Below are 27,612 nucleotides of genomic sequence, written 5' to 3'. Positions count from 1 at the left end.
GTGACAGTAAAAAAAATGTCCGTTACTTGCTGATTCTTTTGTTTCATGCATAGTGGTATTGCGTACTGTTGTTTGTGAAAGTTATAAAGTGAGAGTGGTCTGACTATAGTTTTATGCTAAAATTAGTACATTCCTTGTTTTCAAAGGAGAATTAATGTTGGTGAGAACAGCTAGTAATAAGATGGTTGGACTTAGGTTCCATGGTATTAACATATCCTATCATTTGATATCGTCAGCATAGTCATGTTCTTTGCTAGAAGACAGTATGCCATCTATGGTGATAATCATAGTGCCTGTTTTTAATTTGAATTGAGTAGACCCTCCACACTTGGATTTTCTTGCTCTGTGAAAATGGAGTGTTTGACTCTTTCACTTCCCCTTTGCTCTGAACTTTGTGGCATTTTCTGTTGTCCCAGGGTCCACGTAAAGGCAATGAGTTAGCTATGAGCTGCCTTAAGGAGGAGTATGAAGGCTGCAGGTAGAGCTGGGTAGAATGCACACCATTTCCCTCTTAGTTGCTAGGTTGAGTTTTACACAGAAGCCAAACTTCAGGTTTCAGCAACCCTCACCACAGTCAGTTATTATTTCTTGAAAGAGAGTCCTGCATGTGCTGAGTCCCAAATGTGTACCTGTTACTGTGGTAGCATGGAACTTGAATTGCCTGGGAATTGAGGCAAATCCATAAGGGACCCAGAGTCCACAGAAAAGCATAGAACACTACACAGATGGCTCTGTATCCCTGCGATTTCCTTGCATCTGCAGTGATTATGAGCTGACCCTGGTTACCTTCCCAGGGGGGTAAAACACCACCTACAGCTCCCAATAAATGAGCACAGAGAAAACACATTGACAGGAAGCTCAGCCTAACATCCCTTTAAGTGGGTAAGGGTACAGTCTTGGTCTTTAGCTTCTCTTTTTTTCTTAGAGCACAGCTGTTTATCCTTGTGATACCAAACAATACATTAACTAGATGGCTTTGGGGTTACACACCTTTTTTTCCCCTCTGATCTTCAGCACTGAACTCTTCAAGAGCTTTGAATGTATAAAATATTCAAGGTCCTCTTAGTGAATAATACTGGGGTTTATGAATTCTTTTTCCTTGTGTTTTTATTATACACTACATGTTTCGTATATAATTTCTGGTCTGACCAGCAAAATCTCCTGGAGGCTTCCTTTAAGTCTTTAATTATGAACTGCAGGGGATACCACAAAATAAATATTTAAAATGTCCAGACAACCAGTCATCAGAGAACAGTAATTATCTTCAAACATTTAAGAGGTCAAGTTATTCACCTAATACTGTTAGATCCTACGTATTCTGGAGAGCAGCTTGTTGTAGCATGACTTTTATTACACACCATTTTCAAGTCCTGGACAGCATGTATGTGGTGTTCACTAAAGGTGCAATTCACCAACCCACCCACCTTCATGCTCACACAACCAAATTGAATAAGCTTTGTCCATGGAACTGTGTGGGGTATGGAATCTATCCTTCTCCGCAACATGTGGACAGGATGTGAGAACACTCTACAATACCTTTATGGTCACTACTACAGCTTCTGACCTAGAATAGTAACAGATTGTCACCATTAAAAAGTAAGTAAGGCTGTATGTGATATATATTCCATAATTATAAAAATACTTTTCTGTGCGTTAATGTGCACACAAATATAAAATGATAGAATGGTAATTTTAGATTATTTTAATGCTGTCCACATCACTAAATTCCACTTTACTTGCTCATAAATTTAATGATGAGAACCCAGGTGCCTTAAATATCATTGTTCCATCAATAGCTTACTGTCTATACAAGTTTATGAGTTTAAATTTTGGTTCTTTGCATTATAGCTCTTCTGAGCTCTTCTAGACTGCTAAATCCTAAACATTTGAATGAAATGGTTGATCAACAATAAAAAATACAACTAGTTTAGATTATTGAATTGTGTCAAATTCAAAACTTAAAATTGCTGAAAGAAATGTTGCAAATGATCTACATGAAACATTTATAGTATGTTTTGGAGGACTTGCTTAATGGAAAAAGTTTACTCCTAATCTTCAAAGTGTAGAGGGCTGGGACATATCAATAAGTCAAAGTATTTTAAAGTAGATAATGTACAGTAAAAAGTCTGAGACATTTCCTAGCATTGAAAGTGGTTTCCATTAAATAGATTTTTAATATCTGAAAAAATGAAATCTTATTATTTGATTTCAATGCTAGTTTATTTTAAATCAAAAGAATGGTATATTACATGCTGTTTAATGAATATTTTATAACCTCCCATTTATAATGACCGTGTTTAATTGCTCTGATTTAAAAAGGCTATATCTGATTGCATGCATGCATGTAACAAAAAACATAATTGTCTTGTGCAATCCAGTGAATAGATTTAACAAAATTACATTAATAGCATATGCTATTAAATATGATTGATGGCAAAATTGGAAGCCTACTGGTTTTGAACCACACAAAAGCATACAGTGCTTTTGAAGATGGTGCTGAGTGTGTCAACAGCAGCACAGAGAAGAAAATACAGGTCCCATTGTACTAGAAGAAAGTAGATTTTTAATTGTGCAGGTGAAGTTGCATCTTATTAATGAAGATGTTTCTGTCCTACTCTTGTACCTCATTTTTTTTCTATGAATATGTATTTGCGGTGCCCGCATGTATGCTTTCTTTCTCTCTCTTTCACATGCACATGCATGCGCGCACACACAGGTGCATTGGTGCGTGCACATGCACACACACATAATATTAAATAAAGTCTTTGTGGGAATAAAGAACATAATTTATGACCATATTTTTAAGAAATGGTCAGCCACCAGTAGCTCCCCAAATCTATCCACTAATGCTGTTATTCTAATATGGATAATGGATCTTTAAATAAGAATGCTGGTAGAACCTACTATAAGATATAAGCAGAAATCTCCAGAGAATTTCCCTTTTGGATACTACTGTTTACTCCCTTTAATCAATTCTGAATGCAGTTCATAAATGGCAGAGTGCTAGATGAGTTGAGTGAGTCAGTCTGGCTTGGAACATCCTATTTTCTAAAATGATAATTCTATTTTAAAAATGGGAAAAAAAACTAATTTGGGGAAAAATGTGGAGGTAGAAGATGGGGGAGCAATATAATATTGTTTATGGACCTGTTTCTTTAAGAATAGTTTCTTTGTTTATTAGGGACCTGGTTATAATGTGTAGAGCTGTGTCTAAGGTACGGTTTTGTAGAACACACTGTTAGTATACAGTATAATTTCTACATGGACATGCTTATAAATTACTTCTGCCCCTTTACAGCTTCAACTTATGTTCCTGATTTTTTTTGGTAAAGTTTTAGAGAAGCACTTAGCTTTCCATGTCATACTGATTTATAAAGCACTTTTAACGGCAGTACATCTGATATCCATGTGCATACCCATTGGATTCACTGAGCAATGGTGAATACTCCCTTCATACATGAGTCTTAAGTAATTCTTGAAACTGGAGAGGCCTTGTTTTGATGTCCTCCCCCCTTTTGCTACCACCCTTTTTTTGTAACAATATAGTACAATTGGACTAACTGAAAAGAGTTCAGGAATTGTGTAACTCTATGGATGGGTTTTTGCCACAGTCAGAATCTAGCATGAATTATCCTGATCTCTCTCACTGCTCTCAAAGTGAAGAAATACCAAAAATTAGTAAATTTGCCCTACATTTCTGTGGCAAGATACATTACATATACAATATGTTCATTGTCTATCAATGTGTGAGGGCTAAGTCACCCCCACTTTACTGAATGAGTGTCACCAATGTCCAAAGCTGCATTTTGAAAAGGAGAAAGCTGGTGTCTGCTTTTATCATTCTCATTGGCATATGGTGTCAATATTGACTTAGTACCTGATGTTGCTGGTTATACACTGGTATCTGCACAAGTGTCAGGAAAAATGTAAAGCAGGCTTGAAAAAGTAAATGAAACTGTGATACAATGCTAGTTTGAAACCCTTGTTAAATGCTGCTGTGTCACCTGCTGTGAAAGCACCTGATGTTAACCAGTTTTCTTCCTCAATATGATTTCCTCCCCAACCCATAGTTTCCAGTCTAATAACTACAAAACAACGCAGGAAGATGTATATACAGTATCTAATTAATAAGAATATGACAGATTCACGTTACTTACTGTTCACATTTTATAGTATGTCAAGCATTTGAAAACGCATAGGTCCAATTTCTTACTAAAATATACACCCACAACTCTCTTGAGTGATAATGAGTAGTGAATTAGGCTCACTGATTACAAGTTATTTATTGTTAACCCTCTCCCCCCCCCAATATATAACATTTAAATGAACTTCCAAATTAGAACTTGAGGTCATGTTAGTTGCTATCTGAGTTCCAAATGTCTAATTCTGACCTTCTCAAGATTCTAACTAAATTCTATGTTACAAATGTCTAATTGGGAGTTTGACGGTTTTACATTCAATGTATATTATATATAATTACTACATGTTAAAATGTCCTTAATATTACATTTAAAAAGCATAATAAATAAGAATTTCTCACCCATTTCTCCTCTTTGTGTGCAAAGGCCCTTGCAGAGCAACGTTTTCAAGACCCTTTGCAAATGTGCCTGCAGGATTTGCTAGAGCATCTACTTGCTTGTGCAAATCATTTTGTCTGTCTATTTTTCTTGGGCTTTAGGGAATTTTTTTTAATGCTTTGTGCCAATCAGTGAGAGAGTTTGTGCATAGCAGGAGAAGTGTTTGGAAGTTCTGTACACTATCAGAGACTTTTTCAAAGTTGCTTTTGAGTCTCTATGACAGAACTTCACTTATCTTCCCACTCCGGTCACAGGAAATAGAGCTGCAAGAAAAATAGGATAATTCTGTGATTTGGTCCCAAGAATCTTTGAATCATAAGCCTTTAAAGTAATTGATCTGATCAGGAACAATTTAATCACTAGTTTATTTCCATTGACCTAAATTAATTTAAACTAGCATTAAACATGAACCACTGTGGCAAGATGAGCAGCAGTTTCTACTTTTGTCAGAACGAATTAGATTCCTTGTAGTAACAGTTTATTTGTATTTTATTTTGTGTTTTATCCTGGACCCTATTATATATAGTTCTAAAACTGTATTTGAGGGGGGAAAATCACTTTGTGACAGCACTAATTTTCAGTATTATTAATATATGTGCATGAGAGGTTTCCATTAACGTAATAATCATAATTATGACTGCTTTTTTGTTTTGTTTGCTTAAATGCTTTAAAACATTTTTCTTTGGTTAGCATTGTTAAAATGCTGGTACTGAGAATGTGAAAGAGAGATTAAGCCTTTACAATATACCTATGCAAATGTAGCTGTATATTTAATACCCTGTTCAAAGATTTTAAAATATTTTGGAAAGGCATTTTTTTTCTGGCAGGCAGGTGGAGGGGCACTGTCTACCATTTTGCCAGCATGAAACCAGTCTCATAAATTTTTATTGAAATGAGCTCATTACTTTTAATTTTTACCAGCTCTTGACTGATTCAAGGAGCACTTTTCACATTTGGTAAAGTAACCCATGAATTACTTAAACAAGTATCTGAATATATATTAGGCATCTGACTTGATTTTTTACAAAGATGCCATTAAACAAAAACTAATGTTGATATTGAGACTATTGTTATAACCTAATATATTGGTGGTACATTGTGCCTATGTTGAACCATGTGTTGTGTCCATAATTCTGTTTGTTACTCACTCCCTATATTAAGGCATAAACTTTTTTTCTGAGCATCCCTTATCTGTAGTTTAGCATTTCTCTGAATTAAACTGATTCAGTTATCGACTTTGAGGAAATATACCTTCAGGTAGTAGTGTTCATTAAATGTGCAACTTTTCTCAAAACTACACAGTACTGAGGTGATTTTTTTTTTTAGTAAAGTGGTGAGAAAAGTACTTTTATAATAGTAACTCGTTGACAACATTTGAAGTGAAAATTGCCAGAGTTCTTGAATCTTTACACATTTCCGTGACTGATCATCATTTCCTTAGAATTCCAGAGACTTGTGTGAATCATGCCTACAGGGTACATATGTTAAAAGTTAACAAGAAAATACGTCCCAGAAATCAAATGTAAGATTCTTAAAGAAAGCTTTTGAAGTGCACCTACAAACAAAGTTGGATGATTAGAGCCTTGTAGCCTAAAAAGAAGAAATGAATTGTTGAGAGTAAGACAAGTTTGGAAAATTAGACCTATATTAAAAAGGTGTCTGGAATTTACATTTGCATTTATTAGGAAAAATAAAGTTTTAATAGATGTGTGTGAACCTATTTTAGGAGCTAGGTGCTTTTAAAATACTTAGAATCACCAATCTATACTAATAATTTATCTCTGGTAATTTTCCCTTGAAATATTTTTCAGGTATATAGCTGTTATATCCTTTTAAAAACATTTTTACTTTTAATGTTTTTATATGCAACGCAGCTGGCACAAAGCCTGCTTTACTCATCACTGCATTTCTTCCCAGTTACAAGCTCCTGTATAAACATCTTAGCTGTAAATACCCTTATGAATTCCATTGGAATTCTAGACCAATATCCAGTTAGTATTTTAATACTACAAGGTATGCTTAGTGCTAACATTTAGTGTAATTTTTATAGTGAATCTCACTGTGAATTATTTCTATATTTTAATAGGCTTTCTAATTAATAGTGGGTCAAATCCTGATGTCTGTAATCACTGTCGTATTTGACTGCTTTCAATCTCAACAGATGGCACTTTATTGCAATAGTAGTTTCCCTGAAATCAATTTGAGAGTCAGGATACTTTCTAGGAATAAGAGTGGTAGAATACAATTCTCAGTGTTACTTGATTTAGCTAGTGGATTTAAGCAAATTCCCATGGAGTTCAGGATTTAATGCACTTGATTGAGACTAGCCTGAATTTCTTACATTTTCTTTCCCCATATTTAATGAGTATAGATGGCAGAAATGCTTTAAGTTGTTTTGTTCTTTTTATTCAGGTATTAATAAAGGAAGAAAAGAAGATTTTACAGATAATATTTGGGGTAGTGTGGGCTAGAGCTTCTTATATAAGAAGTGCCAGATTTTATTCCCTTTACTCCTGATGAGTAGTTCTTTACGCCGGTATGACTACAGCATAGCTACAAAATACTGCATCTTTAGAGTAAAGAACAACTGCATAACTGGAATTCTATGTGATTTTTGAAGTCAGTCAACTTATTCAGAATATACCGATTGGTGGCAAATCAGCACAACATCTGGAACCCCCATATGGTCTCAGATGTATTTAAAACCTTTTTATAGCAACAGAGCTATGTCTGCTGGCAAACAGCCTTGATCTGTAATCTGGAAAGAACTTTATCAATTTTGTGACCTAAGGTGCTCTATAAATAACAAATAATAGCAAATGAATGCCTAATATTGGATGTTTTCTAGGTGCTTCTTAGAACAAATTGTTCACTACCAAAAGAAGCCCACTGTTAAAATAACACTGTTAGCATTACAGGGATATACTAACTGCAAGGTTTTGACTGGTCTTAGAGTTCAATTTACAGAAGTGGCAGTGCTACCAACTCTGCAATGTCTATCTGGTGGTTTAAGTTCAAAACTTCAAAAGTGATGTCATTCAGATGCCTGTTTAGATGAAGCCCTGCCTATCTCCTGGAGTACAAGTGGCTTTGAATTAGTCACAGAATTGTCAGAAAGATTACTAGCTATTCCTAAATGGAGATATATAGGGTAATTTTATATAGAGAGAGGGAGAGAGAGAGGGGAAGAGAATATATATATGTGTATATATAGATACAGATATCTATCTAGATAGATATAGATATATATAGGATCATTTTAACATTTTTCAGAACAGTTATTAGTTACAATACTTGTATTAAAATAATGCCACAAACAAGGTCATAAATCTACAATACAGAAACAGTTGAGCCCCAGAAAAAAAATGTCAGGTTGATTTAAAAGAACAATTGGCCAAGAATTTTGAAAGCAGTTAGTGATTTAATCAATTTCTGGATTCCCATTTGCAAGGGACTTGAAGGGCCCAGAAAACGTGTGTTTAGCACTTAGGGTACATACAGTCACCTGATGTACAATCATGCAATTTACTTTAAACCATGTCATCATACGCCAAAAGCAGCATGTACAGCCATTTACTGGTACCAGGAGCTGCACAGGAAACCTAATGTAAGTAACTCGGAGGGAAGAGGTGGATGGGATGGGATGCGAAGCTATCAGATCTGCTTGGCAGGGTTGGAAGAGGGAGCTGGCAGGTCTGCAGGGAAGAGTTGTCTGTCTGAGTGCACTTTTCCTACCCCACCCAACTGGGCTATTTTAGCCCTCCAACCCCTCCCCACTACTTCCCCTCCCCTCCCCACCTCTCCCCCACCACACAGACCTGCTAACCCCTGCCCCAGCCCTGTTAAAACTACCTGCAGATCTACTAGCTACCACTGAACCCAGCTGCCTTCATCCCACCCAAATTTACTTAGATTATATTCCCAATACAGCTTCTAGAACAAGCAGAGACCTAATCTATCATCACGTGGCTTAAAGTAAGATATATGATCATAGATCATGTCCCAGGCATGTCTGCATGTGCCCTCAATTCACCTTCTCAGCTGAACTAACATACCTGTCATTTTCTGCCCAGTTTAGCCTCCTTGAGTACCTATGCAATTTGGCATTTAGCTCAACCTAACCCATTAGGTTGATCTAAATGGTGAAACCTGTTTGTACCCTTCCTGAAACTCAAATCTCTTCACAGTGTGTCAAATTAGGGCTTCTAAAAATTAAGGTACCTATAATCTTTAATTTTTATAAATTTAGCCAATTCTCTCTCTGGTTTCAGTAGTGAGTTATATTTTGCTAAAAAGCTAACAGGAATCTCTGTGGCCAGGAATATGGAAGTCTTCAGGTAATGCAAAAGATTGCTCCTCTAATACAAAAGTCCTTTATAATTCAAGAATCCTGGACTTCAACAGTGGGGGCAACCAGATGGGCTAATATAACCTGAAAAAAACTTCAGATAGTTTATCTTATTAGAAAAGAAACTGGAAAAAAATATACATGTATGTAAACCTTCTGTACAAGGTGAATAGTGCTTTGTGTAATCACCCATTGGTTTTGATATATAAGCTGTAGCAAGATAGTGATATAGCAAGATTTCAGCCTCTTTATGTATCCATTTAAATTTCTTAATTTTAATGTTGCTTGTTGTTCCAAAATCTAACTTTCTATCCTATATCTCAATATGCCATGTAGCTATTAAAATATGACTACATAAAGACTGATGAGTAAAATGAGCGGCCTTAATAAGGAGATGAAAGGGGGTTTGTTATCAAAGTATCAGCATTTTTTGTTACTTTTCAACCAATCTACTCTGGCTTTTTTAAACAAAAAAACCCCCTGAACATCCCAGCTGGACTAAAATAATCATTCCATTGTATAGAGGTATTGCTTTCTAATGTGGACACTCTTCTCTCACAAAATTGATTAATCATTGTTTTTTGGAGAATAATTTAGTAATTTTGTAAGCATTTGTTTCCCTTGTATAGATAACAACTAAAATATTTCATTTGTTTCCTATTAATTGTTGGCAAATACTGAATTTTTAATGGTGACTATTTTAATGATTTATGCAAGAACCACTTAGTTTACATTGCCCAGGGTTAAATTGGTTGCTTCTGTAGGCCAGATTCGGTAATCTACTCAAGTAACTGGTCCCCAGCCAAAATAACAGCTTAATAATTTGATCATGTACATTGAGTTATAAAAGAAAAACAGGATCTTAATTTCTAACATAGGTCATTGTGAATGGGACCTTGAAGAGGCAATGTAACAAATACATGTGACAGTTTGCATATGGTATTCATGTGGAAATCAAAACTGCAAAAAAGTTTTCAATCAGTTCATTTCATTCCAGCCTCTTTGTATTGTAGTATGAATGAATTACATAATCTTCTATGCTGTTTTTAATATTTTCAAGACAAGAAGTATCTGTATCTTGCTTGCTATAGTACATTGTTAAATTTATTCAGGTGTCATGGGAATAGTAATTGCTGCTAACATGTTGGATTGCATTTTAAGGCTGGGGTAGTCTCCAGATTTGTTTTATTTCTGTCCATGTGTTGCTGACTACTGAATATTAAGAACCAACAATTAACTGTATTTGAGGTACATACAGAAATTTAAGGATGCTTTCTTAAGATGCTTCCAATACTTAAAAAAAAATAAGGAAAAAAAGGATTAACCTCAGGATTTAATGATAATTTGTAAGATTATATTACATTTCACAAAGGCATTCTTATTTTTCAAATAACTCATAAATTTTGATCAAATATGTTGTAAGATTTTCTTGACCATCACAGTTCCATGTATTTTGTGTTATACTAGGTAATTTTTTTCTGATTCTGTCATATTTTCATGGTTGCTTCTAGGGTAAATTTAATGGTAAAAATTACATAGAGATAGTAGAAAATAATTTTTAAGAATGGTTCCTTTTCTTTGAAATCATATAATACATGTTCCATTGTAAAAATATTCCCAGTGAAGGCCATTAGGAGAAACGAACGTGTTTAAATAAAATCATTGTCAGCTTTGTTCAATGCCAGACCTAATCCATTACATAAGATAACCTATCAAACAGTGCAAAAATCTAAAATATTTGTCTGTAATGTGAGACAATACACCATTCACTAACATAAAAAAAATAATTTGATGTTGCATATCCAGGCACTGCTATAATACAGTGTTTACAGTATTAGGGAAGGAATAATAATAATACTTCAAGTGTATAGTCATAAAGACCGGTTGTGCTCTTCTGCGGTTGGGAAGGTACAAGGTTGTTGGTCCCTTTCCCTAGCAATGAACACTTGGTATATGTATACATCTTTATGGCCTCACACTCTGTTTTGTACTTTTCCACAAAAAAAATAACAGCCTTATAGTGTCACCTGGCAGCATCAGCCTCTTTAAGGGTGATGTTTCTATTATAAAGCTCTTTTTTAAAGGGATATTTAAATTAATTGTTTTTATTTACAGTATGTTAAGGCTTATAAAAGACATTTTTGGCCTTTATATTTATATTTTAATAAACAATAAAATTTGAACAGCCATTGTACAATCTAAGGGTTCTGAGAAAAAAAAAACTGGTATAGGCAACTCTTTAAGAATGTTCTAGTATTTTGTTGTTATTTGGACTATTTTTCATTTCTGGGCACTGTTCCCCAGCATATATTATTCTCAAGGCTGTCTTAGTTTGCATGGGCTATCAATGGCCCCAAGAGGATGTTATGGCAGGGAGCCATTAGATTGCTGGGCTCTTTACAGTAGTTGTGTACCACATGAGTATCACAGAATCTAAGGGATCTGAAGAGGTCATCTAGTCCAACTCTCTGCTTAGAGTAGGATCATCCCTGTCTAAACTATTCCAGACAAGTGTTTGTCTAACCTGCTCCTAAAGGCCACCAAGAATGGACATTCAACAACCGCCTTAGTTAATCTAGTATGATACTTAACCATCCTCATAGTGAAAAAGCTTGTCCTAATATCAAACTTAAATTGTCCTTGTTGCAATCTATGACCACTATCTCTTGTCTTGTGCTCTGAAGCCACAGAGAACAGTTTAACACCATCTTTTCTGTAAGCTTCACATATTTATAGACTATTAGCAAATCCTCACTCAATCTCCTCTTTTCCAGACTAATTTCTGCTGCATTGGTAGAGGTGGAACTGTGCCTTTATACCCCAGCTGCAGGTCACCTAACTCATCTTATAAGAGTAGGTAGTAAGGAGGAATACAATTAGAATAGTCTCATACTATATCTAAAGTGGTGGAGTGTTTACCCCAAAGTTTAGCTAGTAGCCCTAAGTGGCATCTTGAAGTGTGTGGCTATATTGAATGATTTTTTTCTATATTACATGGGGATGCCTTTTAGTAAGTATTTCTCCAAAATGATAGAAGTATTTTGAGTACTTTAGTGGTAATAGAAAAAATGTCAAGTGGAGAATGGAGACAGTGGGTGTGTTTTCATTACTTGTGAAACACTCCTTTAAGGAAATGCTCCTCATTAGCATTATCCATTTGAACCCACTCTCACTCCAGGTGCCAGATCCCGAAATTAGGCAAGTTGGTTATCTCCTCCCCCAACTCCTTTCCCTAGCCGTCTGCTGTCAGTCACATTTAGGCAGAGGTCCTGAGGGTAGTGCTGGGGAGTGCTTTTATGCTTTTTCTGCCTTTCATTTTAGTTTTGGCAGTATTGAAAGTTTTGATGAGTATTAGCATTGGATTTATGACCCACATACCTTATTCTGGGCAGACCCAAGACATCAGAACTACCACAACCTCTCCATTCAATAATAGGTGAATTATATCGATACAGATAAAAATAATGTGAGCAATTCTATGTCTACCCATCCTAGAGCTGTCATCAGAGGGAAGGTACATCTGGCCAGTATGCAAGCTTCACCCTGAGATTCTTTCTTCAGTGTCATATGTCAGCAGCCTGGAGGTCAAAGGCCCAACCCCCCAGTGGGGTGGATCAGATAAGCTGGTGGTATGCCCTCTGTCCCCCTATCGGGGACCCTCTGCTGCTCTGAAATCCTTCCTTTTGTATTCCTTCTCTCCTCTGATGACTCTGCATCTCTGGGTATCATTGATTGGTCTCCCTGTGGTCATCATACAGCCCACATTCTGTCCTGTAAGCACATTTCTTCATTTCACAAACCTATCACATGCACACATCCTAATTTGACTGTTTACCAGTTTATCCTAATTTGGGTCATCTACCAAAACCAGAAGTCCCAAGGACTGTGCAGTTGGGCACTTCGACCTGGCACCAGCGCTGCAGAGTCCCTTATCCCTGTTATGGAACAGTGTGGTACATGTCTTCAATTTACCAGCCTGTGTGTCTTCTTGCTGCTTACCTTGAAGGAAACTTTGTAATAAACAGGCTTTTATCAATTAATTAAACCTTGTCATTCCCCTGGACCATTGTCCTAACACAATCTACTTTACCTACAAGCCAATTCCTAAAAGGAAACCTCTAAATACCATTTTCTAGCCATCAATGAGCAGATGCAGATGGAGAGTTAATGCTTCCCATTGATGGCCTTGGGAACACCACAGAAGTATGCCAGTGTGGTAAAATGCCTCCCATGAAGTTTAGGTATCAAACAACAGTGGAAATGTGGGAGCACATGTTGTTTCATAACAGATTTCTGGCTGTGCAGTTTTAAATTAGATGTCAAGCAAGATGCATGTCAAGAAAGGCACAAGTCATCCTCCCACTTTACTCGGCCTTGGTGAGGCTGCAACTGGAGTACTACATCCAATTCTGGGCTCCACACTTTAGAAAGGATGTTGAAAAGCTTGAGAGAGTCCAGAGGAGAGCCATACACATGATGAGAGGTCAAGGGAACAGGTCTTAGGAGGAGAGGCTGAGTGGCATTGGGACTCTTCAGCTTGGAGAAGTGAAGGCTCAGGGGTTTCATAGTTTCATAGGTCAGAAGGGACCTTAGCAGATCATCAAGTCCAGCCCCCTGCTGTGGGCAGGAAAGAATTCTGGGGTCAAACAACCCTGGCTAGGTGATTATCTAGCCTCCTTTTGAAGACCCCCAGGGTAGGAGTGAGCACCACTTCTCTTGGAAGTTGGTTCCAGATCCTAGCCACCCTGACTGTGAAGTAGCACATCCTGATATCTAGCCTGAATCTACTCTCAGTCCACTTATGGCCATTATTCCTCTTTACTCCCGGTAGTGCTTGGGGGAACAGGGACTCTCCCATAGCCTGCTGGTTCCCCTTGGCCAGTTTGTAGAACTGGGAGCACATCTGTTCACCAGTGCACCTCAAGGGAGGACACGGTCTAATGGTCACAAATTGCTGGAAAACTGTTTTAGACTGGACATAAGGAAAAACATCTTTACTTTCCAAGTCTCCAGAGTCTGGAATAGACTCCCCACAGAAGAGGTGCAAGCACCTACTCTGGATACCTTTAAGAACTGCTTGGATGCTTATCTTGCTGAGGTGATCTGACCCCCTCTGACTTCTTGCCCCTTGGGCAGGGTCTGGACCCAATGATCTGAGCACAGAGGCAAAGAGGGATCTTGGAGTCAGGATTGACTCCAGGATGAATATGAGTCGCCAATGCGATGAAGCAATAGGCAGAGCCAACCGCACCCTGTCATGCATCAACAGGGGCATCACTAACAGGTCCAGCGAGTTCTTGCTCCCCCTCTATGTGGCGCTGGTCAGGCCACAGCTGGAGTACTGTGTCCAGTTCTGGACGCTGCACTTCAAGAGGGATGTGGAGAACCTGGAGAGGGTCCAGAGGAGGCCACTCATATGGTTGAGGGCCTCCGTGGCCAGCCCTATGAGGAGAGGCTGAGGGACCTGAATCTCTTCAGTCTCCGCAAGTGGAGACTGAGGGGGGATCTTGTTGCTGCCTACAACCTGATCAGGGGCCAGCAGCAGGGACTCAGGGAAAGTCTGTTCACCAGGGCCCCCCTTGGAGTCACCAGGAACAATGGCCACAAGCTGAGGGAGGATAGGTTTAGGTTAGATATTAGGAAGAATTACTTCACTGTAAGGGTGGCCAGAGTCTGGAATAGGCTTCCCAGAGAGGTGGTGCTCTCACCTTCCCTGGAAATCTTCAAAAGGAGACTGGATAGTCACCTGGCTGGGGATTTATGACCCCTGCCACCCCCAGTGCTCCTTCCTGCCCATGGCAGGGGATCGGACTAGATGATCTGTCTAGGTCCCTTCCGACTCATTGATTCTATGATTCTGTGATGTCACAAGGTCCCTTCCAGCCCTAATGTCTATGAAATATGAAATCTGTTGGCAGTTAATATAAAGAAAAGCTGAAATCCAGAATTTTGGCTCCAACACACTTTGAAAATGGCATGTTATGTTTTAAAGCTGATTCAAGAATATCTAGAATTCTGAGGTACAATACCATTTGTGCCTAAAGATTCTGCAGAGTTGTTTAACCAAATAAAGCCAAGAAGGTTTCATTACAGTTAGGACCAGCTGTTAGGCATAGTCGGAATGCCAATATAAAATCAACAAATGTAATCTTGGCCAAGTTCTTCCCCCACCCCCGGCATCCCCTAAACAGAATATTTGTGCCAACAACATATGCTGCAAAGGATTTAAGTACAGTCTTATTACCACTGTAGGATACATAATTACATGAATTTCCCTAAATATGGAAAAAGGAATCATAAGGAATAAGGAGGCTTGGCAGATAGTTTGGTTGTACATTTGGTATTTGGCATAACACACTGTCCTGTTTAATTCCTATTACTGCTTCTTAGTGTTTCCTTTAATTGTGGAGCACATGTCAGCTCTTGTTCTATTCAAATTTCTCATTGCTGGCCTCACATTTTGGCTATAAGCACACTGCATGAAAAAAACTACACCCTTATGGAAGAGTATATAAAACAGTCACTTCTGATGCACTAGTTGTTAACCATTATACTATTTTAAAAAAGGCTGACATATGTATTCAGAGCATGTCTGGTACCCCTGATTATGTGGCCAGTCTCAACCAAAAGAGATGGGGACACGTTAGATATATGGCTAGGGTAACCATATGTTCTGGATCAGGCAGGAAGGACAGTCCTTGATTTTGGAGTCTGTCTCAGTGTCATGGCAATTAAAAAAAAAAGAAACAAATGTCCTGGATTAGCAGGAACCCTCCTGTACATACCTGGCTCCTGACTCAGAAGCTGGGCATGTGCAGGCAGGTTCTCACCAATCTGGAACTTTTGCTTCAATTTTCTCCAGGAAGCCCAACCAGTGGTTTGGACTCTGCTAGGCTGTGACCAGAGTAACAGTACAGTGTGAGAGGGAGAGGAGTCACAGGGTTCTGTGTTTGTGTCTGTCTGTCTGTCCGTGTCCTGCTTGGCCCACTTCTGGCTGCCGCTGGTCAGAGCTATGTGTATATGTTTGTGTCCTGCCCAGCCCACCCCTGGGAGCTGTAGGGTCAGGGTGGGACTCTGTGTGTGTGTGTGTGTGTATGTGTGTGTGTGTGTGTACGTGCATGTATGCATGTGCATCTCTCTCTCCTGCTGTCTGGTTCTCCCCACCTGTCTTGGAGTTCTTTCAAATTATTATGGTTACCCTATGTATGGCACATTTTTGCACTTCCAAACCTGCGAATAATTTGGCCTTCCATATAATCAACATTCCCAATAAGACTAAAACATGTGTCTTGATGCCTGTGTTGGGGACTAATCATACTTATCACAGAATCATTTGCAGTTATCTTTTACTTAATTTCATGCTTAATACTGTAAGCATGGAAAGACTAACCAGGTAAAGGGGTTTTGAAGAACAAGAAGCAAATTGGTATGAGCAGACACCATATACGCCCAGTATTAACAGACAGGTAGCTAGAATACCATGGAAGAAAGGGGAGGCTAAGAAAAGATAACTGAATTTCACTATTTGTAAGTATAACAGCTAGTATAAATTTGATTCACCACATAGATGTATACAATTTGCATAATTTAAAAATCTTGACTTTTTTTTTCACTTGACGTTCATCCACATGTCAATGAATAATTGTGATATAGCATGGAATCCTGAATTATGTGGTTGTACTAATAAACCACATCACCATTTTTCCAGTGTATCAAATTACAGGGAGGATTTTTAAAAAATTCTATAGTTAAACTATGATCTGGAAATGTAATGATTTCTCCCAATAGGGACAAATTATGGCACATTACAAGTCAAAGGAAAAGCTACCTTATGTGAGCTCTTAGGGTTTTATAAATGGTGCTACACATCTCTAGAGAGGTGCTTTTTTGCCCTTTCCTCAAAGTGAAGGAAAACTAAGAAGCTCAGCATCCTGTAGGCCCTAGTAAGCATTTGATTGTAGAGGTCAAAAGTCAATAGTTTTTTATTATAACTCCTGACACCTTGACCAAGATGCATTTACAATCTTCTGTCATGGCACGGAATAAGAAAAATGTGACCACATATTTAGATTTTCTAGGATAAACTGATTTGAGGGCTTATAAGATGGAGCAAAGTGAAATGTGTCTGTAGCAAAATCTTATAATACATTAACCTCCTCTAGTCTAGCACAAATATGCCTAAAAGAAGTATACCAGATTATGGTGGTATTATAGATCACAACAAAAGCATAGTGATTTTTGATTATTTTTCCAACATTCCCAATCCTACCACTAAGTCTTGAAAGAATGCATGAAAATTATGCTTAATAATTACTTAATTATGACATCTGTTACTCTTCCGCATCTCTTAGTGGGAAATTAACTGAAGAAATAGCAGGTTCAAAGACCTGTTAACACTTTGATAGCATACTTAATTGAAATATGAAGTGGGGGGAGTGTAATGGAGATTAAATTAAGCTCTCAGATAATCATCTGACACACCAGTAATTGAGCAGCTATCCACTGATGCACACTCATAAGGAAATGTGTTAGGTGGTACATGGATTATTCTGCAACCAAATGGAAATTTCTTTTTTTCTTGTTATTCAGTGTGTGCATTCCACATCCAATAAAGCAGTCAACAAGGTAGCTAGAAAACCAAAAGATCTGAAATACAAGGGGAAACGTTAGGGTAAAGGTTCATTCATGTTGAGAGAGTGAATTTTTTTCTTTTATGTGTGCTCCAAACCTAGAAGTGTTTAAATATGTTTAAGCATTGACTATAAGATGCAAGTGTCATGTTTGCAAATTTTGTGGTTACATGTAACTAAATGGAGAATAAACCAACTAATATCCATAAAAATCAAATATAAATGTGATATGAAAAAGTCCACAAAAAGCAAACTGAGGCTTCCATCTATCTTGGTGTATTATTCTAAACAATCTGTATGAAAGATGTGTTTACTGCTTTTACGTCGAGGAATTTTCTCATCTGTAACTTGGCAGGGGATGGAAAAAGACTTCCAGAGATATGAAAGAATATGGAAATCTATGAAAAACTAGTGAAGTTCATTCAAAAGAACCTATAACTTCTCCACTCAGTGTTCATTGATTAGAGATTAAACATCATCCTTTGTCGTATTCAGATTGGGATTTTTAATTAGGATGTCATTATTACACAAATATACCAAATGCTAAATTGATTTTTGAGACCTTTTGAAATAATGGCACTACTTCTGTAAAATGAAAATCATAATAGATTATTGACTTATGCATGGGTTTTGGTCCAAGGGCACATCCCCAATGTCAACATTTTCAATATCTTTAGTTTCATGCAAAGAGACATTCATAATTAGGCTTATATTAAAAGTTTGTGCTTATTGATTCATTTTTATTAATGACAATAGTATAGCATTGATTGTCCTTGAATTATAATAGCATGCAATGATGCCTGTTGCTGATGTGTAAACACAACATAACATTTCTTCTTGATTAATATATTTTAAATTTTTGTTGTATTCATACAAAAAGTATCATACAAATCATTGCTGTTTCCCAGCCAAAACTTCATTTTTGTTCCTAGACAAGAAGTTGTTCTGAAATGAAGTTCTCATTTTTACAAACGGAAATGAAATTAATGTGAAGTGAGGAGTCTCCCAGAGGTAGTTTGAAAAAAATCAGTTGAAAATTTCATACTTTACTCCAGGACACTGATGTCATTGTTTGTTTCCTGTTTATTTTTCTCATAACGGCCTCCTTTGATGCAAGTTCTGGCTATTAGGTTAATATCCAACATATATGCCAAGCACATGAATATGATAAAATAATATATATATATTTTCCTTATTCTCTGGTATTCATTGTGTAGATGTTTTCCCCTATTGTCTCTAGGGATTTTTCTGTTTCCTGCCATGCAAGGCTATTCTTGATTTCCCAGATTCATTTCTAAGCATAGAAGTTAAGTTTTGTTCAAGTACTTGTTTTCAGATGTAGCTAGTATTAGGATTAATGTTTAATCATTTTAACCAGTGATCAGTTAATGTCGTATATCAAAGAGTTCTGGTTTTTCTGCTGATTTTTCTCTATCTCTTATTCCCTACATTTTCTTAGTCTGTTTCTTGCTGATACTGCCAAACCTGCCTGTCCAGTTGACTCAGGACCTTGTTACACAGTAATTTTAGGTGGCTTCTGGAGCTCTTAACCCCCGGTTTGGCTACATGTTAATACCTGTTAAGTGGTTTAAAGCACATTCCAGGATTATCTCTAATCCACCTAATTTTGCTTCTTTTCCATTAAGGTATGGCCACTTCCAACAGCTATCCCACCAAATTGAAATATTCTAGTATCTCAGAATGCAGTGATGCCTCCTGAGCCAGAGTGAGTGGGGACCTCAGGGCATAGTGGGGCTGGGCACAGATAGGGGAAGTAAGGGGCAGAGAGGTTAAATGACTTGTTCAAGATCATGTAGCAGGCCAATAGCAAAGATGGGATTAAAATCCAAGTTGTCTCAGTCCTGGTGTAATATTCTTTCTTATAAAATCCCATGCCCCTCACAGCCCTTCTTGGAACCTGTCCTTTTGCTACCATTTACTCTATTCTGGACGGTCAAAGAGTGTGGAGACAGGAGGAAGTGACTTGCAATATCTCTGCTCCTTAGGGAAGTATTCTCAGTACTAAAAAATAGGGATCTATGAGTTCAAACCTCTGCTAACTTCTATTTAGCAGAGAAGTCCCTGTAGATTTCTCTATCCTGAATCTGGCACTCATATTTCTGTTTGCCATGGCAACTCACCTAAGATAAATGTGGTATTCTTATACTTTTCAAATGGCCTGGCATGACTCCCAGTACACAACAGCTCTGCATGGAGCATGGTATAGCCAAGGAAATTATGGGTAACTTTTCTCTACTTTTCTGGCCAAGGTTCACACTATGCCTGTGGGAGGGTTGATTTTGTACATGTGTAAACACATGAGTGTGTGTGTGCACATGTGCATGCACACAAGAAAGAGAGAGAGAAACATCTACCATTTTAAACTAACAAAAGCAAGAAGCACTGTGAACAAAACTTATAAGACCCTTGAAACATTCAAAAACAAAACTTCAGGGCATGATTTAATCTCCCTGTCTACTCCACTGGTCCCTGCCATTGAAAGGGATTCTGTTTTTTATTCTGTTTAGGTAAATTTCTAATATGCACTGAAAAATTGTTGCCAATTCTTTTAATACATGCAGTGATCCAAAGAACAAATTAAAATGTAGAATACTTGGGAATGCACAGAATACTAAATAAAATCAACATGAAACCTTATAAAGAAAAATAATAACAAATAAGCATAGCTCTTATAGGTAGTAATTTCATCTTTGGTTTATATCAGACCACACAGTTTGAGGACCAGCAAGTGGTTGACACATATGCCAGGGAGATTTATGATGGCTATTGGATAAAAGTGAAGAAGAGTCTTTAGATAAAGATGCTTTGTTTGCTAAGAAAAAATGTGGAACTTTTGTTATAAACATAAATACTTACAGTTAAATCACATATGCCCTTTGAGGTAATTATTTAATCATATTTTGTTTATTATTCAGTTTGAAATGGCTATAAAGCTGTAAGGCAGTATTTGTATATAAAATACATCTCCCTATTTGGTAGTGGGGTTTCATGTGACTACATGAGACAAAAATGGAAAAGATTATGGAGCACAAACCGCAGAATCTTAAACTAAAATGAGGACATTGTTTATACTTTTTTACTGTCTGCTTCTATGACTAATAGTAATCTGAAATTAAACTGACATTCTCATTCACTGTCACTGTAGAGATGATTATGTTGGTGAGAGATATAACTGTCCTGTAAGTATGTCTATGGATACTTTCAGTTACAACACTGAGTCTATTTACAAACAGATTCCCATGAAAAGTTATCTATATATATTCACTGAATGACAAAATATGAATGGACATCATAAAACCTTTGTCCAAATGTAGGCCCCTTCTCTCTCAGTTTTTAAAATTTTAATTGTAATATGTACTGTGCTCCAATTAATACTTTCTCAAAAAACTATATATATATAAAAAATAAATAATAATTTTAAAATGCTTATATTTAAATACCCAGATCTTCCAAGAAGCTACCGTTTATCCTCTGCAGAAAAATACAACTTATTTCTTATAATCACATTGTACTTGCAGCAGTTCAAATAAGAGCAGCACAAATTTTTGCCAGATATTTTTACCTCAGTGCACGTGCCTGGACATGCACTTTGGTATAAGGCAAGATGTGTCACTTGGGGCAAAATGACCCTATCCAGTTCCTCTAGGATTTGCAGCCAGGGGGAGCTAGAGCCAGCTCTATAAAAACCTGCCCTGTGATGGCTCCAGCAATATAAAATGCTGCCCTGCCCTGAGGCAACTTGCCCTCAGGAGCTTCTGGGGCTTCAGTATGACTCCTTGGCCTGTGGGGCTTCTCCCTCCTGCCAGAGTTCTACTAGGACCTCCTCCAGCCCAGAGGCTGGTCTCTGCCTCTAGGCCCCCTGTGACACTTGCCCAGGGTGCCAACCTGCTCATTGAGCCCCTCCTCTGGAACCACCAGCTGGAGGTGCCAACAGCAGAAGTTGATCCTGGCTGTTGTAACCTGTATCAGAGACCTCCTGGACTACGATAGGCAGGAATGGGTGGACTGTGCTGGCCCAGCACATGGGTCTACCCATGACATGTGCAACCTGCCATATGGTCAAGGAAGTGAAATCTGCCCTACCTCCCGACGCCCTTGCCCTTGTTGATCAGGTCCTGCATGATGGTGGTCCCTGCCCCTCCATGTCCTCCAACCCAAAGGAGTTTGTTGTGAGGCCGGCACCTTGCCCAGCCTTGCAGCACTCCCACTCCACCACCTAAGCTGACTGAAGGGCACCAGACCAGTCCACTTTTCCACCATCTATCACCACCACCTCTACACACTCATGTGCCACATGATCCATCATGCAGCCCTCACGTCCCGCCCAGACACCAAGTGGCAGGACCTGCTTGGTGAGGGTGTGGCTGGGGCACCCCAGTGGCTGAATCTGTACTCCATCTTCATCCCATGAGCCACTGGGGGCCTCAGTTGGTGGCTTCTCCATGGAGCCATCACCACAGGGGCGTACGTGGCAAGCTTCACAGACACCCCAGTCTCCTGCCCCTTCTGCAATCAGAGGCAGACCCTGGTGCACATGACCCTCAAGTACACTAGGTTGCAGCCCTTTCACCTTCACCTCCAGAACCTCCTTTTGAGGTTCTGGTTGAATTTTTCACCCCCCAACTTTTTGGTTCTGGTCACCCCATCTACAACCCCACCAAGTCCAGGGACTTCCTGGTCAACCTCCTCCTGGCCCTGGCCAAGTGGGCCCTGTACTTGACCAGGAAGGAGGTTCTGGCCAGGAACATGCCCAGAGACTGTGTGGCCACTTTCCTTTCACTTGTCTGAGCACATTTCTGGGCAGAGAACCAGTGGGTGGCATCCACCAGCTCCTTAGATGCCTTTGAGGACCAGTGGGTGTGGCCCAGGGGGCTCTGCTCAGTGTCCCCCTCTGGAGAACTTACTTTCACATTTTGACCCTTTGACACCCACCTCACTCCTACCCTCTTTTTTCTTTTGCTGTCCCAAAAAAATGTTGTATCTTTCACCCTTCAGCCCCACAAAGGGACTATTAGTTAGCTGGGTGGGCCATAAGGCTCATGTTAATATGGAAGATACAAATAGATGGAAGCTTCTGGGGGAGGAGCCTCTTTGAGAAAGTTGGCCATGCTCCTTCCTGTCCCAGGCTGTTGCTGTTGCTCCTTGATCTCAGGAGCTTCGAGGGCAAGTAAATCATGCACCTTCCTACCATAGGCTGTTGCCAGCCTACTCTCAGGAGCTTCTGGGAAAAGTTGGCCAAGCCCCTTCCTGCTTCAGGCTGCTACTGTTACTGTTGTTGGTAGCCCCCTCAGAAGCTTCTGGAAGGAAGCTGGCCATGCCCCTTCCTGTATCAGGCTGCTATTGCTGCTGCTGCTGTTGCCACCTTCCCCATGGGGGGGTCCTCTGCTGCACACCACTGCCCTTGCTTGGGGCAGAGCCCACTGCACTGCACTGCACCCCAGCTTCTGCACTCCTGTGCCAGCCTACTGCCTAGCCCACTGCCAAACTGCACTCAGAGGATAGCCTGGGGAGGGAGCCTGCACTGCCTCTGAGGCCCCTCCCCCACTATCACTGCCGGAGGCCTAAAGGTGCCTTGCCTGCTCCAGCTGCCTTGGCAGGCCATCCCCTGCCTTCATCTCCACTTTCACCTGAAGCACACCCTGAGTAGCTGAACTGAAAGGCTGCTACCACTGCTGCTGCTGTTGCTGTCCCCTGTTCTGCTGCTGCCCCCTCTCAGGAGAGAGGGAGATTCCCTGCTGCAGCACTCTGCACCTGTCAACATCACACCTGCACTGGATTACTCCCTAATTGACTGATTACTTCTGCACTCCCCTACAGCTGCCTCTCTGCGTCTGATCCTGCTTTGCTTTCCTGCTTGCTGTCCTGCTGCTGAGTGCCTGGCTGGAGGCCTGAGGGGCTCCTGGACTGATCTGAAAGAAACAAATCCCCTCCACTGCTCCAGCCATCTTTTACATCTGCCTCAGAAGCCTTCCCTGTGTGTTTTTGCCCTTGTGTGGTAAGTCCTGTGGTCCACTCTCCCTGCCCTGGTATTTGCTGTGTCACTGAGTAAGCCAGCTCGAGTCTCCCCAGCCCTTGTGTGTGTGTGTACCCCCTCCCCCATATTCCCCAGGCATAGACTGCCTGGTTTCCTATGGTCCTGTAGCTCAGTGAGCTTCAGCCCCTTTCTCCTCCCCACACCTTCTCCCATAGCCCCAGTCTGCCCCTATTGGTTTTACTAGCCCCATTGTATTTTTTGTTTTTCTTTATTAGTTCCTCATTACCCCATGGTATTCTTGCAGGAGATCCTGATGACAAGCCTAGTTAGTGGCTGGAGTGGGAGGCAGGGTCTTTTTTAGTCACCTCTAAACCACCTCTTATGGGGTAGACACCCTGTTCTCCCCAGGCCTGCTGCCAGAGGTTCTCCAGGACATTGAGGTGGTGCCGGGCTGCTTGCTACATGTCCAGGTCCAAGTCCAAGGGCTGGTTCTGAACCTTCTAAATGTGTACACCCCTGCAAAGGACCCAGAGTTGGCAGACTTTTTCTGCCAGGTGGCCACTGACATCGGCACCCTCAACCCTCACAAATGCCCGGTTCTTGGTGGGGACTTCAATGTCACCCCAGATGCATGAGTGGGAGTGGAACCAGGCCACCATGGGCATCCTTGGGGAGATCCTGATGGACTACTACCTGGTGGACGTCTGGCATGCCTGTCACCCTGCTTTCCCTCCTGCCTTCACCTATGTGAGGGCAGGGGAGGAGCAGGTATGCCACTCGCAGTTGGACTGGATTTATATCTCTTTGCCACATTTTGCCCATGCCCACTCCTCTGGCATCCAGCTGATCCCTTTCAGTGATCACCACCTTGTCTGGGCCCAGGCCAGCCTATGGCCTGGGCATCTGGGATTGGCCACCTGCATTTCAGTGACAGTCTTCTGGAGGATGTGAGCTTCAGGGAGGCTTTCCAGGAGTTCTGGCTGGCCTGGTGGGAGCAATGGGCAGCTTTCCTCTTGGCTTGGAGATGGTGGGACATGGGGAAGGTGTGCATGTGGCTTTTTTACTGCGGATACACTCAAGACTACATGCAGCAGAGGGAGGCAGTTCAGGATGCAGCTCAAGCAGGAAGTGCTGGAGCTGAAGAGGTGACTGGCCAACAACCCAAACAACCCATCTCTCTGAGAAGAGTGTCAGGAGAGGTGGGAAGACCTTTGTGCTCTGGATGTCCACCACCCCCATGGTGCATTTGTCCGCTCATGTGTCCAATTCCTCTCACTCTGGCTCAGTCCACAAAGCTACCACTCACCTTTTGACAGGAGTAGCAGGTCCCAGAGCTGTGCCTCTTGGTCCTGCACAAAGGCATGCTGGTGGGCTGGGTCGGGTCAGGTCCCTCCAGGTGCATTCTCCCCACACAGACCATGGGTCCAACAGTGCTGCCACCAGCACAGCATGGCTGGCTGCTAGCGCTGGGTATAGGCATTGTGTGGGGATGTGGGTTGGATTGTGGAGGGGCTTGAGTGGGGACTGTCACAAGCCTGCCTCCCCACCTGCTCCCTGCAGTGCTGGCAGAAATAGCCACTGTATGATGTGGGCTCTTTGTTGAACTGACCTGGCCTCACCCAGCCCGGCCCACTAGTAGATGGCTTTTCTGGTCCTGTCCAAAGCCGTGCACTAGCAGGCTGGGCCAGGTCAGATCCATTCAGCATGTACAGATCCCATGTCAGGCAGCCCCATGTCACTGCAGGGTGTGGGTGGGTAGGGTAGGCATATGGCAGCCCCTGCTCAGGCCCCTCCACAAACCCGCCCACAGACCACACTTCCACCCACACCCTTTGCCATTCTCCACACACCCCCACATTCTCCAGCCACTCCTCACCACCCCCAAACCCAACCATCCCCATATACTACCCACCCCCATGTGAACTTACGTTGAACAGTGCCCAGGTCCCAGTCACAGCACATTCTTACCCCACTCTTCTGTTTACCTCAGCACATTAAAGCTGCATGCCCCTCATGCTGGGGCAGCAGAAGCACTGTAGAGATGCTCTGGCCAGAAACCAGAGTGTCTCTCTGGAGGACCAACTTCTGAGTTACTTCAGGGCACAGTCCAGGCCCATGCCTTCCCCTTCTATTTTCCTATATGTTTTTTATATATATATCTGGATTTCCAGGCATCAAATTTTGAGCCTACACTGCAAATATGCAGTGTGGGGAACATTTTTTCATTTGCAACATGCCTCTTGTGGCATCTCAGACTGGCTTGGTATACTGAAATAAGCACATGTGTGCTTGTCTGGACATGCCCGTTATGTGCATCTAGTATGGAATAGATAAGTGCCATGGAGAAGTATATAAATAAAGGTTAAACATAATGGCGATTGTTCATATGCTATAGTCATGTGACTTGCTTGTACTTCTTTTAGTTCCAGAACAGAGATTTCCTAGGTTCAGGCCTAGGAGATTTCCTAGGTTCTTTTTCACTAAAATTATTTTCCACTTTTTAATAATGAATTAGCTTTCAGAAAAATTGAGAAAATGATTGCAATTTAATATACAGTACACAGTGCATATATATGACTCAACAGGTATTTTGTAGAAAACACCAAGTACCTGCCACTTTAAAGTGTCCCATGGCACCTAAAAGTGATGATACCCAAAACTGTTAGCTAGGGTGGCACGGCTTGGTGCTACTGTAACCCCTTTGTACTGTAGAAGGAAACTTCAAAATATTATCCATCTTGGGGAGGTCAGTGATACCCTCTGGAGCATGCTTGGTGGGGAAATGGGGTTGTGTTCTTTTATTAAAAGGAAAATATTTCTGATACTGAAGAACAGTAGTGCAATAAATCAAACTTCAGTCAGAAAGAGACACTTTGAAAGCTGTGATTCCAAGAGTCTAAGAATAATAGAGTCCAGATAACTAAAGATGAGCTTGAAGAGTAGTACGATAACTAAATATGAGATTGCAAGAAAACCAAAGGTTTCTGGTTGCAGAGCAGGGAGATGAGCCACCTTCTCTTTAGTGGCCTGTTGAAACCAGGCTTGCACTATTCCACTCAGTTATTAGTATTTCATAGAAAGAGGTAAGCAAATTTGAAAAAAGTAGGGAAGACCATAGAAAATGACAGAAACATAGAGGAATAGCCTGACTAAACAATGAGGAAGAGGGGATGATGCAACTGTTAACAAATATTTATGAATTATAGATTGGTTAGAGATGAGTAAAATAAACACTTCCTAAATAAGCTTTCAGTTTTGTTCAGACTGGTTCTTATTATATTTACCATCCCTGGGAATCCTAACCCTGAAAGGCAGCCAAGGTTAAACTGCTGCACAGATATGGTTATAAATATTTAACATCCATCACGTTTAGATTAAAGGAAGTGACACTTGTTTAGTTTTGATTTTTAACATTAAGACTTAACATAACCTCAGCAACATTGCAACTTCATTAATTGCCCTAGTACTTGAAATGTATAGAGTTTGTGTCAGTATCAATGCAGGGTCAGAAGCAATTTCCATTAGGATAAAATTGACTTCATTGGGACCCACATACTTTTCCAAATCAGGTCTTTAATTTTAAAGCATAATGAATAACAATAAAATTCTTATTAATTATTAATAAAAACTGATTTATAATAATCTCGGGTGCTTTGAATGTTGAAGTGCAGTTTCCTAAAGAATTATGAGGTTTTATCATATCAAAAGATTTTGTGGATATGTTTCATTAATTCTTATAAAGAAATCTTTTCTCTTAATTTTTTCATTAACTTCAGCATTTATTTAAAATTACAGTTGTTCAGTGAATACAATGACAAATTAATAATTCATAGCTTTTGTCAAGGAACATAATAAGGGACACTTATTCCATCAAATACACTTTTAAATGCACTATCTTTGTTTGAACGAGTGTAGAAATATAAATAGTGAGGACTGTTATTGTACTTCCTATAGCTGTTTTCGCTACCAAATTGTAAGTGTGCTATACACAGTGTTAAAACATCTAGACGTAAGAACCTGGTCCATTGATTTGTTCAAAACACATGAAGGAGTATAGCAAAT

At 40.0% G+C, this 27,612-nt stretch overlaps 1 long non-coding RNA gene across 1 annotated transcript in view; it reads left to right on the top strand.

Moving 5' to 3' along the window:
- The first annotated feature begins 1,465 nt into the window (after positions 1–1,465).
- Positions 1,466–27,612, top strand: part of LOC149857244 (uncharacterized) — a 46,090-nt gene continuing 19,943 nt past the window's right edge. Inside the window, exons 1-2 of the long non-coding RNA XR_016444259.1 lie at positions 1,466–1,596; positions 23,394–23,571. This is a non-coding gene — a long non-coding RNA (uncharacterized LOC149857244). The remainder of the gene's footprint in view (positions 1,597–23,393; positions 23,572–27,612) is intronic.

The sequence above is a fragment of the Crocodylus siamensis genome, chromosome 9, assembly GCF_052110815.1.
Source record: "Crocodylus siamensis isolate JL-2025a chromosome 9, ASM5211081v1, whole genome shotgun sequence".
Taxonomy (NCBI): domain Eukaryota; kingdom Metazoa; phylum Chordata; order Crocodylia; family Crocodylidae; genus Crocodylus; species Crocodylus siamensis.
This window is presented reverse-complemented; position numbering and strand designations above follow the sequence as displayed.